Source organism: Schistocerca nitens, chromosome 1, assembly GCF_023898315.1.
Source record: "Schistocerca nitens isolate TAMUIC-IGC-003100 chromosome 1, iqSchNite1.1, whole genome shotgun sequence".
NCBI classification, from domain to species: Eukaryota; Metazoa; Arthropoda; class Insecta; order Orthoptera; family Acrididae; genus Schistocerca; species Schistocerca nitens.
Window position 1 is genome coordinate 1,120,650,947 of NC_064614.1, and position 13,059 is coordinate 1,120,664,005.

The 13,059-nt window shown below is 46.8% G+C and overlaps 3 non-coding genes across 3 annotated transcripts; all 3 read left to right on the forward strand.

Annotated features, from left to right (window-relative positions):
- Positions 1-5,168: 5,168 nt before the first annotated feature.
- Positions 5,169-5,240, forward strand: Trnat-ugu (transfer RNA threonine (anticodon UGU)). Its single transcript has one exon. It is a non-coding gene; the product is annotated as a tRNA-Thr (tRNA).
- Positions 5,241-11,039: 5,799 nt separating this feature from the next.
- Trnat-ugu (transfer RNA threonine (anticodon UGU)) lies at positions 11,040-11,111 on the forward strand. The gene has a single exon. It is a non-coding gene; the product is annotated as a tRNA-Thr (tRNA).
- A 232-nt stretch (positions 11,112-11,343) lies between these two features.
- Positions 11,344-11,415, forward strand: Trnat-ugu (transfer RNA threonine (anticodon UGU)). Its single transcript has one exon. It is a non-coding gene; the product is annotated as a tRNA-Thr (tRNA).
- The last annotated feature ends 1,644 nt before the right edge of the window (positions 11,416-13,059 follow it).

The following is a 13,059-nucleotide window of genomic DNA, read 5'->3' on the forward strand; positions in this document are numbered from 1 at the left end:
TGGTACGTGTTTTCTATGTAATGAGAATGGTCATGTTCGTGCTAATTGCCCTAAGCGGGTGTTTGTGCTTCAAAATGGGCTAGCACAACGCCGCAAATTAACGGTTGCCGATCTTGTGCCAGCAGCTTCCTCCACTGTTTCTTGTCAGCCTCCTGCAGTAGATTCTTCACAACGGGTGACACCCTCCTCTGATGCAGGTTTTCCCCCGTTACCCACTCGCCCAGATGTATCGGCTGCTCCTACACCGATCCCGTCTGTTTCCAATAACAAACGCCGTCGTGCTAGTGATACCGGTAGCACTGATGATGAAGCTGCTGTTTCGCAGCCGGTTTGCGAATCTGACGAGAGAATTCCGGAATCTCCCATGCCTGTTACGGATTCTGTTCCCGCTGTGTCTCCTGCTTTGCCTGATGACGTCAAACTTGCTGCCACACCGTCGGCGCACGAGCCACAACATTCGGTCGAGGTGGTGTTGACATCCCCCCCGACACAGGCATCACAACATGTTGACGACACTTCGGTGCAGCCAGCTGTTTGTCGGAAAATCGCTCCTAGTACTGCGCGCTCCGCTTCAGCGGATTCCAAACCTATCTCTCCACCTCCTACACATCCAATCCCTACACCTTCTGATGCCGGTGCCGATGTTCCTGATGCAGTTTTCCCCTTGTTGGCTCCTTCTTCTGATTCCTCTTGCCCTGCTAATCCTTCGGATGCCTTGGTTGACGTGCCTGATCTCGAACCCCCCACTCCACCTGCTCTTGAAACTGGTGTGCATCAGATACGCCGTCGGGTGAAAGTGCCCCCCAATCTTCACGCGGTGCGGAAAAAACACAAGCATGCAAAGGATGACTCTGATTCCGTTGATTCCGGGCAATCACCCTCTGCCATGTCTGATGTTGATGATATGGATGTAGTTGCTTCTAATGTGGTGTAATTAGGGTTCGTTTTCTCTTTTTTGGTTGATGTTGCAGGCGTACACGTTTATTACCTTAAATATCAATAGCATTCAATCTGCTCTGAAGTTAGCGTCTCTGCAGCAGTTTATTTATGACTCTGCAGCTGATGTTGTTTTCCTGCAGGAAGTCTCCGTTGCACACCTGTTTGTTCCTGGCTTTCGCACTATTATAAATTTTGCGCCTGAGTTTTCCACAGGTACTGCCTTACTAATTCGTGACGGTATCCCCGTTACCGAAATTGAGCTCTTAGACTCGGGAAGGGGTATTGGTTGTCGGTTATTTGACACAACCTTGGTTAATATTTACGCCCCCTCTGGTTCCAGCAAACGGCAGGAAAGGTCTCGTTTTTATAAAGAGGATTTGATTTATCTTTTACGCAAAAATCCTGCGACTTTGATATTGGGGGGTGATTTTAATTGTGTATTACAAGCTAAGGACCAATCCCCTCATTTTAATTATTGTTTCGAGCTACATTCTCTTGTACGTCAACTACGACTACGCGATGCGTGGGAGGTTAAACACCCCACTTTAGTTAAATTTACATTTTTTACTGCCACCTCTAGTAGTCGCCTTGACCGATTGTATATTTCTGATCCCCTTAGTGCTTCTGTTTTAAATGTAGATGTTATTCCAGCCAGTTTTACGGATCATTGTGCCCTTGCGGTTATAATTAATTTGGAGCGTCAGCCTCTTAAACTTTATCGGCCGCTGTGGAAATTAAATGTCTCCTTGCTCGATGCCCCTGACATCGAACCTCTAATACAGACGGCTTGGGACATGTGTTTACGTTCTCTGCGATACTATCCGTCAAAGCTTCACTGGTGGATCCACTGTGCGAAGCCAAAACTACGTCGCACTTTAATGTCCTACAGTTATCAAAGAGCGCGGGATCTGAAACTGACTTTTGAGTATTATTATTCGGTGCTTCGCGAACTTTATGATACTTCTAGAATGACATGTGCCCACCTTTCTGAGATTCGGAAAATTAAAGCCAAGCTCCTTAGTCTTAAACGACTGCAGATGGAAGGATTGAAGCTTAAATCTAAACCACCGTCCATCTTAGCACGTGAAATGACTTCTATGTACCATCTGTTTCGTCACCAAAAGAACCGTCGACGTGTATTGATTGACGGTCTTATGGCAGCTAATGGTCGCCGGCTTACCTTACAGAATCAAATAACCCATGAACTTACCTGCTACTATGAGACCTTATATGCTGTGGCTGATTCTGATGCGGTTGATAAAGACGAGATTTTAACTGCTATCCCATCAGTTTTAACAGAGGACCATAATACGGAATTTTTAGCTCCTTTTACTGCAGACGAAATTTCAGCTTTTATTGCTTGTTCCCCATCTCACAAATCTCCTGGTCCGGATGGCCTTCCTAAGGAGTTTTTTGTTCGCTTTTGGACTATTATAGGGCCTGTTTTTACGGATATAGTAAATGAAATTTTGAATGGTGGCTCAATTCCAGCCGATTTCAAGAGAGGTACGGTAGTCCTGATACCGAAAGCTGCTGGTTTGAAGACAGCTAGTGACTTTCGTCCTTTAACCCTTTTAAATTTTGATTATAAGACGGCTGCTAGGGCTGTTAATGCACGTCTATCCCTCTTGCTTACACCTGTGATAACTCCTTGTCAAAGCTGCTTTCAGGGCCGCTCCATCTTGACGCCTCTGGCGGGGTATCGTGATATTGTGTCGATTGTCGCTGTCACCAATATTTCCTGCGCGCTTTTATTTGTTGATTTTAGTAAGGCTTTTGATCGTGTGTCCCATTCGTTTTTAGAGCTTCTGCTGCGCCGACTCGGTTTTAATGAAAAGGCGCTGCTGGTACTTAAGAATATGACGACTGGCATTTCTGCTGAGATTGACATTAATGGCCAGCTGACGAAGGTCATTGATATTAAACGTGGCGTCCCGCAAGGTAGCCCTTTATCCATGACCCTTTATGCTCTCTCCCTTCAACCACTCCTCACACGTCTCAACTCGACACTTCGTGGTCTTACGATCTCTGGGGTTACCCAGACAGCAACAGCTTATGCTGATGATTTGGTTGTTTTGCTTCGTTCCGCCGCAGAAGTGCCGCTGTTGAAAATGGAACTAGATAAATTTTCTGCAGCCTCAGGTTCTCGTATTAATCCCCGTAAAAGCAAACTCCTGAATTTGCGGGGCTTTGAACGTGTGGTTATTCCGTGGGTTATGGCTGTTGAACACCATACACATTTAGGTATCTATCTTGAACGGTGTCCTCTTCGTATGGCTGCAAAAAATTGGCAAGTGGCCATTTCCAAGCTTCAAGGTGTTTTATTCGAACACTCATGGCGTTCGATACCGCTACTGCAAAAAAAGCGTGTATTAGACACTTACGTTTTATGTAAAGTATATTACGTTGCTCAGTTGTTTCCGCTTCCCCGAATGCAGGGTGCAAAAATGGTTCAGCTTATTAACAGATATATTTGGCGGGGGCACATTTTTAAATTACGTTGTGATGTTTTTACGAAGCCGCGTCTTGAGGGCGGCTTGTCGTTCACCGATGTCCGTGTCAAGGCTGCTGCCCTTTATGTTAAGCGAACCCTCCATCTTTTATTTTCTGAGTCCCCGACTGTTACTTCGCGATTACTGCATGTCGTTCGTCCTGCGAGCTTGTCACCGCCTATTAACGTAGGGTCTCTAAATGCGAAGCTACGACATGTTCGGGACTTCTACATTGAGATTAGTTACCTGGATCTCCACTTACAACGTCGTCCTGTTTTTACTACGCGAACACTGCTTGCCAAATGGCACAGGTCTTTTTCTTCCAACCCGATTGTTTTGCAGTATCCCCGTTTTAATTGGCGTAACATATGGACGAATATTAGCTTACCCGTTCATTCAGCAACTGTTGCCTCCCTATGGTATAAGGTGGTTAATCAGCTGATTCCTACGAACGAACGACTTCATCGTATAGGTTTATGTGTCTCTCCGCTTTGTCAAACGTGTGGTTGTGTTGATACGCTCCCACACCGATTTACCTGCGCTGACCGTCTTCGCATGTGGTACTGGCTGCGCCGACAATTGGCGTTACTCACCAGGAGTTCGGAATCGGCATTTACAACTGATATCCTCTGCTGGCCGGACACGGTTTTTTATCCCCGGACAAAGAACAACACCATTATGTGGCTTCTTGGCCGTTACATTTTTGCAGTGGTTGATGGTGATGGTATTTCCGATTTTATTTCGTTTATTGGTTACATGCTTCATGAGTACTGGACGCAAAAATCTTTCCCACATCTTAAGAGGGACTTTGCGAATATGCTTAGTATTGTTTTCGAAAAGCAGGGGATTGGTTAAGTTTCCACTTCTATTGATCATTCCTGCGCCAGATGCATTAATGGCACCGGTATAGGGGCATACTGATCTCACTTCATGATACGGAAGACATTCTCGCTAGTTCTTAGTTCTTTTGCCTTCCTGCCAAGCTTTTACCTGTTTGGATAGACGACGCATCATAAGCCTCGTGTCCACATATAAGTATCATAAGACTCTGAACCAAGGACAATTACTACGTCTTGGTGCGACTGTGCTTCAGTGCAGGGAGGAGGAGACGTCATGGCCAGGCCTCGAGATTCGACCCCTGCCCAACACGCCTCCACCGAGCTGCCCTGGGTCATTACTATGGTATGGAAAAACAACAACAAAAAAGTGGTTAGGATCCCTGGCTCTCACGCAAAACAAGTGGTAGCGCAGTCAAAAAAAGTGGTTAAAAAAAGAAAAAAAAGTGGTGGAAAAAAAGTGATTAAGGCGTAAAAAAAAGTGTATAAAAAGTGGTTAAAAAAAAAGTGGTTAAGGCGTTGGACTGCTAATCCAATGTGCTCTGCACGCGTGGGTTCGAATCCCATCCTCGTCGAAGAAAAAAAAAAAAAAAAAAGGGGCAGAGCACTGGTCTTGTAAACCAGGCATCGTGAGTTCGATTCTCACAGAGGGCAGCACAATTTTAAATGGGCCAATGTAATACTTTGAACCGAAAATTTCCAAATAGCGAGTCTTTTCGGGCCTGAGCCAAGATCACAGATGATGATAGATGAAAGACGGCAGCACCCCGTCAGTCATCGCTGTGGACCTCAGTGGTTGCGAATTGTTGTGGCAGAGTAAATCTTTGTACGCATTTTCTAAGCTCTGAAGTGTATTTTTCTCGACGGCTGTGGTGAACGCAAAGAAGCATACACTGCAACAGCCTCCTTAGCTCAGGGGCAGAGCACTGGTCTTGTAAACCAGGGGTCGTGAGTTCGATTCTCACAGGGGGCAGCACAATTTTAAATGGGCCAATGTAATACTTTGAACCGAAAATTTCCAAATAGCGAGTCTTTTCGGGCCTGAGCCAAGATCACAGATGATGATAGATGAAAGACGGCAGCACCCCGTCAGTCATCGCTGTGGACCTCAGTGGTTGCGAATTGTTGTGGCAGAGTAAATCTTTGTACGCATTTTCTAAGCTCTGAAGTGTATTTTTCTCGACGGCTGTGGTGAACGCAAAGAAGCATACACTGCAACAGCCTCCTTAGCTCAGGGGCAGTTCCGCTTGAGCCGCGACAGCGATCGGACGTGCCTCAACTTCCGTACCGTCGTAGCGCCGCAAGCCGTGTTTTCATCGTTTCTTGTGACTGTGATTGTGCGTTTTCTCGTGAAATTGTGAGTTTTTGTCTATTCTCGTCGTCTTGTTTTTCTTACTAGCGGTTTCGGCCGCTTATCGTTACAGTTATGGCTAAATCGGTTCCCCGAAAGAATACGTTATGTTTTGAGTTTGACAAGGCAACGCGTCGTGTGCAACCAAGCTCCCTGGAAATTCATGAGTGGATTGTGGATATAATTGGGATAACTTCCGACCAGGTTCACACAGCCTACTATGATATGGCGGATTACTGTTTCTTTGTCAAGTTCCTCACTCCGTTACAACTGGAGAAAATCTTGCAGAAAACTGGAGGAAAGGCGGAATTCCATCATCGAGACCAGTCAGTGAGTACCGTGATAATCACCAATGCCGATGTAGAATATAAACAAGTTCGGGTATTCAATTTGCCGCCAGAAGTTGACAATTACCTTTTGAAGGATGTTCTTGCAAAATACGGTGATATTCGACAAATCAGAATGGAAAAATGGTCTAGCCAACACAAATTGCAATGCTACAGTGGGGTTCGTTCTGTCGATATGAGCATTAAAGTTAATATTCCCTCGAATATCGTGGTCTGTGGTTATAAAGCACATGTCGTTTATAGTGGGCAAGTAGAAACTTGTTATATTTGTAACGAGAGCGGTCATTTACGCAGTGATTGTCCTCGGCGTGTTTTCGTGCTTAAAAACTCCTTACAAAAACGCCAGAGGTAGACACTAGCTGATATTATGACCCAACATCAGAAATTGGGGGAGACAACTTTGCAACCCAGTACCTCAGAGGCCGTTGAACCTGATCTTAGCAACGAGTCCTTCCCGCCTTTAGCACAAAAGAGCGAGAAGCTTCCACTTGCTGTCAGCACAACGTTATCAGTCGGTAACAAACGACGCCGTACCTGTGACGATAGTGGAACTGATGAAGAGTTGTCGGCTAACGACCAGATATCTGTCACGGACGCGAACCCTCCCGCGCAGGAAACCCTTGCCGTGGACAGCATAGATGAGGGCTCCGACGCCGCTGCTTCCCCGGCGGCGTCGGTCCACACCAGTGCCGACCAGTGTTTACAGCTGACTGTTGTGACGCCGCCGGCCGGCCCGCCACAACACGACTTGGATGCACAACAAGAGGACGACCGTCCGATGTCGGCTCTACAGACACCCGACGAGGACGTTGGTCCGGCGACCGTTGTAAACACCAACCTGCCCGTCACTGAACACGACCAACCTGAGAGATCGGAAGACTGTTTACCAACAGACCGTGTGGATACAAACAAACACACCTTGCTTTCCGCCGCCACGATTTCGCACGAGTTCGCTACAGTGGAGGAAGCCGGCACTCCGACTACCGATTTCAGTCATGATCCGCCCACCCCACCTTCTGCCATGGAACTCCCGACTGGTGGACGACGGAAGACTAAACCCAAACCAAATGTCACCGCAGCCCGAAGAAAGACTCCGAACAAAGGAGCCGCGGAATCTGGACGCGAACCTGGCACTGTGAATTCGCAGTCTGACAGTGCGATGGACTGGGCCGCTAATACAATGCAGCTTCCTTCCTCCTTCGATGGGCACGACCCAGGCATATAAATTTCTGTCTCTTAATATTAACAAGATCACGTCAGCTTTGAAAACAGCGTTGTTGCGACAGTTTATCTACGACTCTGAAGCCGATGTTGTACTCCTACAGGAAGTGTCTATATTAAGTCTCACCGTCCCTGGTTTTCATACGATAGCAAATGTAACGAAAGACACGAGCACAGGCACAGCCATTTTATTCCGCGAGGGCATCCCTGTTCGAAGTATTGAAATACTCGAGTGTGGTAGAGGTATTGCATGTCAAATTTTTGACGTCACCATAGTGAACATCTACGCACCGTCTGGTTCAACTCGCAAATCCGACAGAGCCAAATTTTTCAAAGAAGACATCATCTATTTGTTGCGACGGAACCCATCACAATTCATACTTAGTGGCGACTTCAATTGTGTCCTCAATCGAAAAGATCAGTCTCCGAACTTCAATTACTGTCGGGAATTGCATGTTCTGGTACGTCATCTGCGAATGCAGGATGCATGGGAACTCAAGAACCCCACTAAGGTTAAATTTACGTACTTTACTTCGACGGCATGCAGCCGCCTTGATCGGTTGTACGTCACGGAGAATATCTGCCATCGTGTTCTCGACACGGATGTCATTCCAGCTAGCTTTTCAGACCATTGTGCCCTTTCCGTAACGATCAGTTTAGACAGACAACGGACTCACCGCTTCCGGAATCAATGGAGCCTCAATGTTTCTCTCCTGACGGATAATTACATACAAGATGTTATTCATGCGACGTGGACGGACTGTCTCAAGCGACGTTGTAGGTACGCTACCAATATCGCCTGGTGGAATGAGGTAGTCAAACGGAGGATGAGACAATCTCTGAAAAATTATGGCTGGCAACGAGCCCAGGATACCAAACGAACCATCGATTTTTACCAGACGGTATTGCGGGAGTTGTATACGCAAGTAACCGTAACGAATACGAACTTGGAAGGGATCAAGAAAATCAAGGCCAAACTACTAGCCATAAAGCGTACACAACTTGCGGGGCTGCAGACCAAAGCTCAAACTAAGTCGCTCCAGGACGACGAAGTCACGTCCCTGTACCACCTTATAAAGCACCGTGCGAACCGCCAGAGAACGTTTATTGAGGAACTTGAGACCGCTGATGGGGTCCTCCTCACTCATCAGAGGGATATCCTTCGCGCCGTTGCCGAATATTTTACTCACCTGTACTCGCAATGTGCTACCCGTGGGAATGCTGACACTGTGGCTTTCTGTACTCCACCTTCAGAAGTCACGCACGCCGATAACTGCGCGATATTGCAAGATTTTGATGCGGATGACGTCCTGGACCTGATCACTGGTTCCCCGTCACAAAAATCCCCCGGCCCTGATGGGCTGCCGAAAGAATTCTATGTGCGCTTCTGGCCTCTCATTGGACAAGCCTTTACATCAGTCCTCAACGAGGTGATGCGCGGGACTCCCTTGCCGGCAGACCTCAAGGAAGGCAGGATTGTCTTGGTTCCCAAACGTAAACACCGGAAAACTCTTGATCAATATCGTCCGATAACTTTACTAAATTTTGATTATAAAACTTTTGCCAGAGCACTAAATAGCAGACTAACGGCGGTGGTGAAAAAGGTGGTCCACAATCATCAATCCTGTTTCCCTGGTCGGTCCATTATGACACCCCTCTCGGAATATCGAGACATTATTTCAATAGCATCGGTGACTACCGTGAACTGTGCACTCTTATTTGTTGACTTTTCTAAAGCGTTCGATCGTGTGAGTCATGATTATCTCATGCGTTTCCTGCAGCATTGTGGATTCAATGACAGCGTTAGTGCCGTCATACGACACCTGATAACTGGTGTCACGACGAAGGTTAGCGTCAATGGACAGCTCACGCAGCCTATCGAGATTCAAAGAGGGGTCCCGCAGGGGAGCCCCCTCTCCATGCTCTTGTTCGTGCTGGCGCTCGAACCTTTACTGCGCTCCATCGACGACAAACTGACCGGCCTGACCACGACCGGTCCTTCTTTTGTGGTTCGCGCTTACGCCGATGATGTTGGGGTTTTAATACGGGCCGAAGAAGAAATACCCATCCTCAAATCCGAAATTGATGACTACTGCCGTGTCTCTGGAGCACGAATTAACACAGATAAATGCCGATTCGTCAAAATCCGTGGATTGGCAAACGTAACCGTCCCGTGGGCACAAACTGCGGAAAACCACACCACCTTAGGTATGATTGTCGATCGATGCCCACTGAAAATGTGTGCCAAAAATTGGCGGCGGATCGCCGATTCCATGCACGGCGCTATTCGCGAAAACAACTGGCGGTCTATCAACCTCCTTCAACGTATTCGTCTCCTCGACACTTACATTTTCAGTAAAGCCTACTACATGGCCCAAATTTTTCCGATTCCAAAGTTACAGGCGAAGCGACTTATGAAACTCTCCAACTATTTTCTCTGGAAAGGGAACATTTTTAAACCGAAATATACCACATTGACCTTGCCGCGGAAGGCTGGAGGACTCAGTTTACCAGACATCGACAGAAAGTGTACGGCCTTGTACATCAAACGCATTACCACGTTGTTGAGGAAGGAACCACTCAGTGTAACTCATTGGCTCTTCCAAATTTTACGTCCTATAGATCTCCGTCCACCCACTGCTGTAGGACAAATCAATTTTCAACTAAAACATGTCCGGTACTATTACCTCGAAGTAAGTTACATCGGGGGCGCCGTTGTTCACAGGTCGGATTTATCGACAAAGGTTCTGCTCGACAGATGGCATCGAACTATGATACGCCACCCCATGGAAACCAAACACCCAAGTGTCCAATGGAATATAGTCTGGCACAACATCAGTTTATCCATCCATACTTCCGTTGTGGCATCCACGTGGTATCAGGTTGTTAATGGTGTTATCCCCACAAATGAACGGTTGCACCGCATAGGCTTACACGACAGTGATCGATGTGCGCGTTGTGGCCTGGTCAACACCTTACGCCACAGATTTACATGCGGTGGCCATCTACTTAACTGGAAATGGGTGCAACAACGTTTGGGTCTCTTAACTCGCAGCAGTGCAGCCAGTCACTCCACCGATATCCTCCTCTGGCCAGACACCACATATTATCCTACGACCAAGAACAACACTGTGATGTGGTTACTGGGACACTATGTGACATACGTTATTTGCCACAATGGCGACGACGATCTCGTCAGTTTTGAAACTTACATGCCAACAGCACAATGGCAAATGCAACGGTTCACCGCCGTCAAAAAAAATTTTGGAAACATGACCGCCATTATTTTTGAAAAGCAGGGTGTCGGATAACACCTCCCCACTCTTCATTGATACCGTTCCTCGTCAACGACCGGACCTTCAGATTAAACAATAAGAGCACTTCGGCAGCAACAGGCACCGATTCCTGAATTCGGATATTCCGACCAATCCTCAAAAAAAAAAAAAAAAAAAAAACAGAGTGGCAAAAAAAATGGAAAAGGCATCTAAAAAAAGCAAAAAACAAAAAAGAAAAAAAAGTGGCGCAATTGTAAAAAAAAATAAAAAAAAGGGGCAGAGCAGTGGTCTTGTAAACCAGGGGTCGTGAGTTCGATTCTCACAGGGGGCAGCACAATTTTAAATGGGCCAATGTAATACTTTGAACCGAAAATTTCCAAATAGCAAGTCTTTTCGGGCCTGAGCCAAGATCACAGATGATGATAGATGAAAGACGGCAGCACCCCGTCAGTCATCGCTGTGGACCTCAGTGGTTGCGAATTGTTGTGGCAGAGTAAATCTTTGTACGCATTTTCTAAGCTCTGAAGTGTATTTTTCCCGACGGCTGTGGTGAACGCAAAGAAGCGTACACTGCAACAGCCTCCTTAGCTCAGTGGCAGAGCACTGGTCTTGTAAACCAGGTGTCGTGAGTTCGATTCTCACAGGGGGCAGCACAATTTTAAATGGGCCAATGTAATACTTTGAACCGAAAATTTCCAAATAGCGAGTCTTTTCGGGCCTGAGCCAAGATCACAGATGATGATAGATGAAAGACGGCAGCTCTGTGGACCTCAGTGGTTGCGAATTGTTGTGGCAGAGTAAATCTTTGTACGCATTTTCTAAGCTCTGAAGTGTATTTTTCTCGATGGCTGTGGTGTACGCAAAGAAGCGTACACTGCAACAGCCTCCTTAGCTCAGGGGCAGAGCACTGGTCTTGTAAACCAGGGGTCGTGAGTTCGATTCTAACAGGGGGCAGCACAATTTCGGTCATTCCGGCTCTAGCTGTCCGCGCCTTAGGACGTGTCCGCTGCTGCTCCGTGTACGTCAGTGGTGTCGCCAAGTCCTGAGCTTTAGTTTGTTGCCGTTTGTGAATTTCTGTGTTTGTACGTGTCTGGTGTTATTGTGCAAAGTTTCTGTGTGTTTTCCTCCGTTATAACGGTTGTGCTTGGGAGGAATTTCGGTTTCTTACCGGGATCTCCTCGTAACTGATGAAAAATGGCTGGAATTGTCCGGAAGAATACCCTGGTTTTCTCTTTCGAGAAGGAAACACGTGCAGTGCAACCTACAGCTTTGGAAATCCATGACTGGCTGACCGACGTAATTGGAGTAAGTTCTGATTCCGTACATACCACCCAATTAGATGCTGACAAATACTGTGTCTTTGTCAAATTTTTTAATCCTGTGGATGTTGAGAAGCTGTTGTTGAGGTGGGGTAGTATTGCTGATTTTGTGCATAGAGATGGGTCTAAAAGTAGTGTCTCGATTCAGAGAGCGGATATCACGTATAAAACTGTAAGAGTGCTAAACATTCCTATTGAAGTAGATAATCAGCTGATTAAAGAGGCGCTTTCGAAATACGGGGAGATCCAGTCCATTGTCAACGAAAGGTGGTCCAAATTGTATAAATTACAGTGTTTCAATGGCATACGATCAGTAGAAATGGAAGTTAAAGCCAATATACCATCTTTTCTTTCTATTGCTGGTCATAAAGCGCATATCGTATATTCAGGGCAGGTCCAGACATGTAATATTTGTAATGAAACGGGTCATTTCCGTCAAGACTGTCCTCGCCGTGTCTATGTCCTTAAAAATAGCCTTACGCAGCGTCAGCGTCTTACGCTTAATGATGTCCTGCCTAACATTCATCAACCTCCCCCGGCCAGTAATGATGGAGCTAGTACTTCTGATGTAACTGCCGTAAATGTCGCTGATTTTCCTCCCTTGCATGCAGTTACCGATCGCAGTTATTCTACCCACGAATGCGATCAGCAAACTAAAAAGAGACCTTTAGACACAACTGAAGACTGTTCAGACGATGATACATCGCAGTCCAACCGTAAACAAAAGCAATGCAGTGAGGGTGCGGGTGAGGACGTAGACAGTAAACATGTGGCAGTGACGCCAGCAGCAGAGGCCCTCCCGCCGCCAGCTGCTGCTGCCACAGCGTTAGAACACATGGACGCGACAACACTGGCTCCGATCACGGCGACACAGGAATCGAATTCTGAGGAACAGAAAGCGATGGATCGGACTCAGCCCTGCGAATCTACAGACCCACAGCACTCCCTTCCCGTTGCACCGATAGAGGTCGCGGAAGGAACTGAAACTGGAACTAGACTTAACAAACAGGACTGTGTCGAGGCCACCTCCGCCCAATCAGCGCAAGATGCGGATCACTCGCGGTCACACACTGCCACTGCAGAGGTTCAAAGGCGCAGGATAAAACCTCAACCGAACCTCAAAGCATCTCGTAACGCCGATAAACAAAAACTCGGAAAAGAGGATGTGAAAGCCAAAAACGTATCATATGAAATAATTTCTGAAGTATCCCCCGAGAAAAACTCAAAGAAACTTGATGGTGCAAAACCCCACTGTAAAGATAAGTCTGACCTGGTAAAG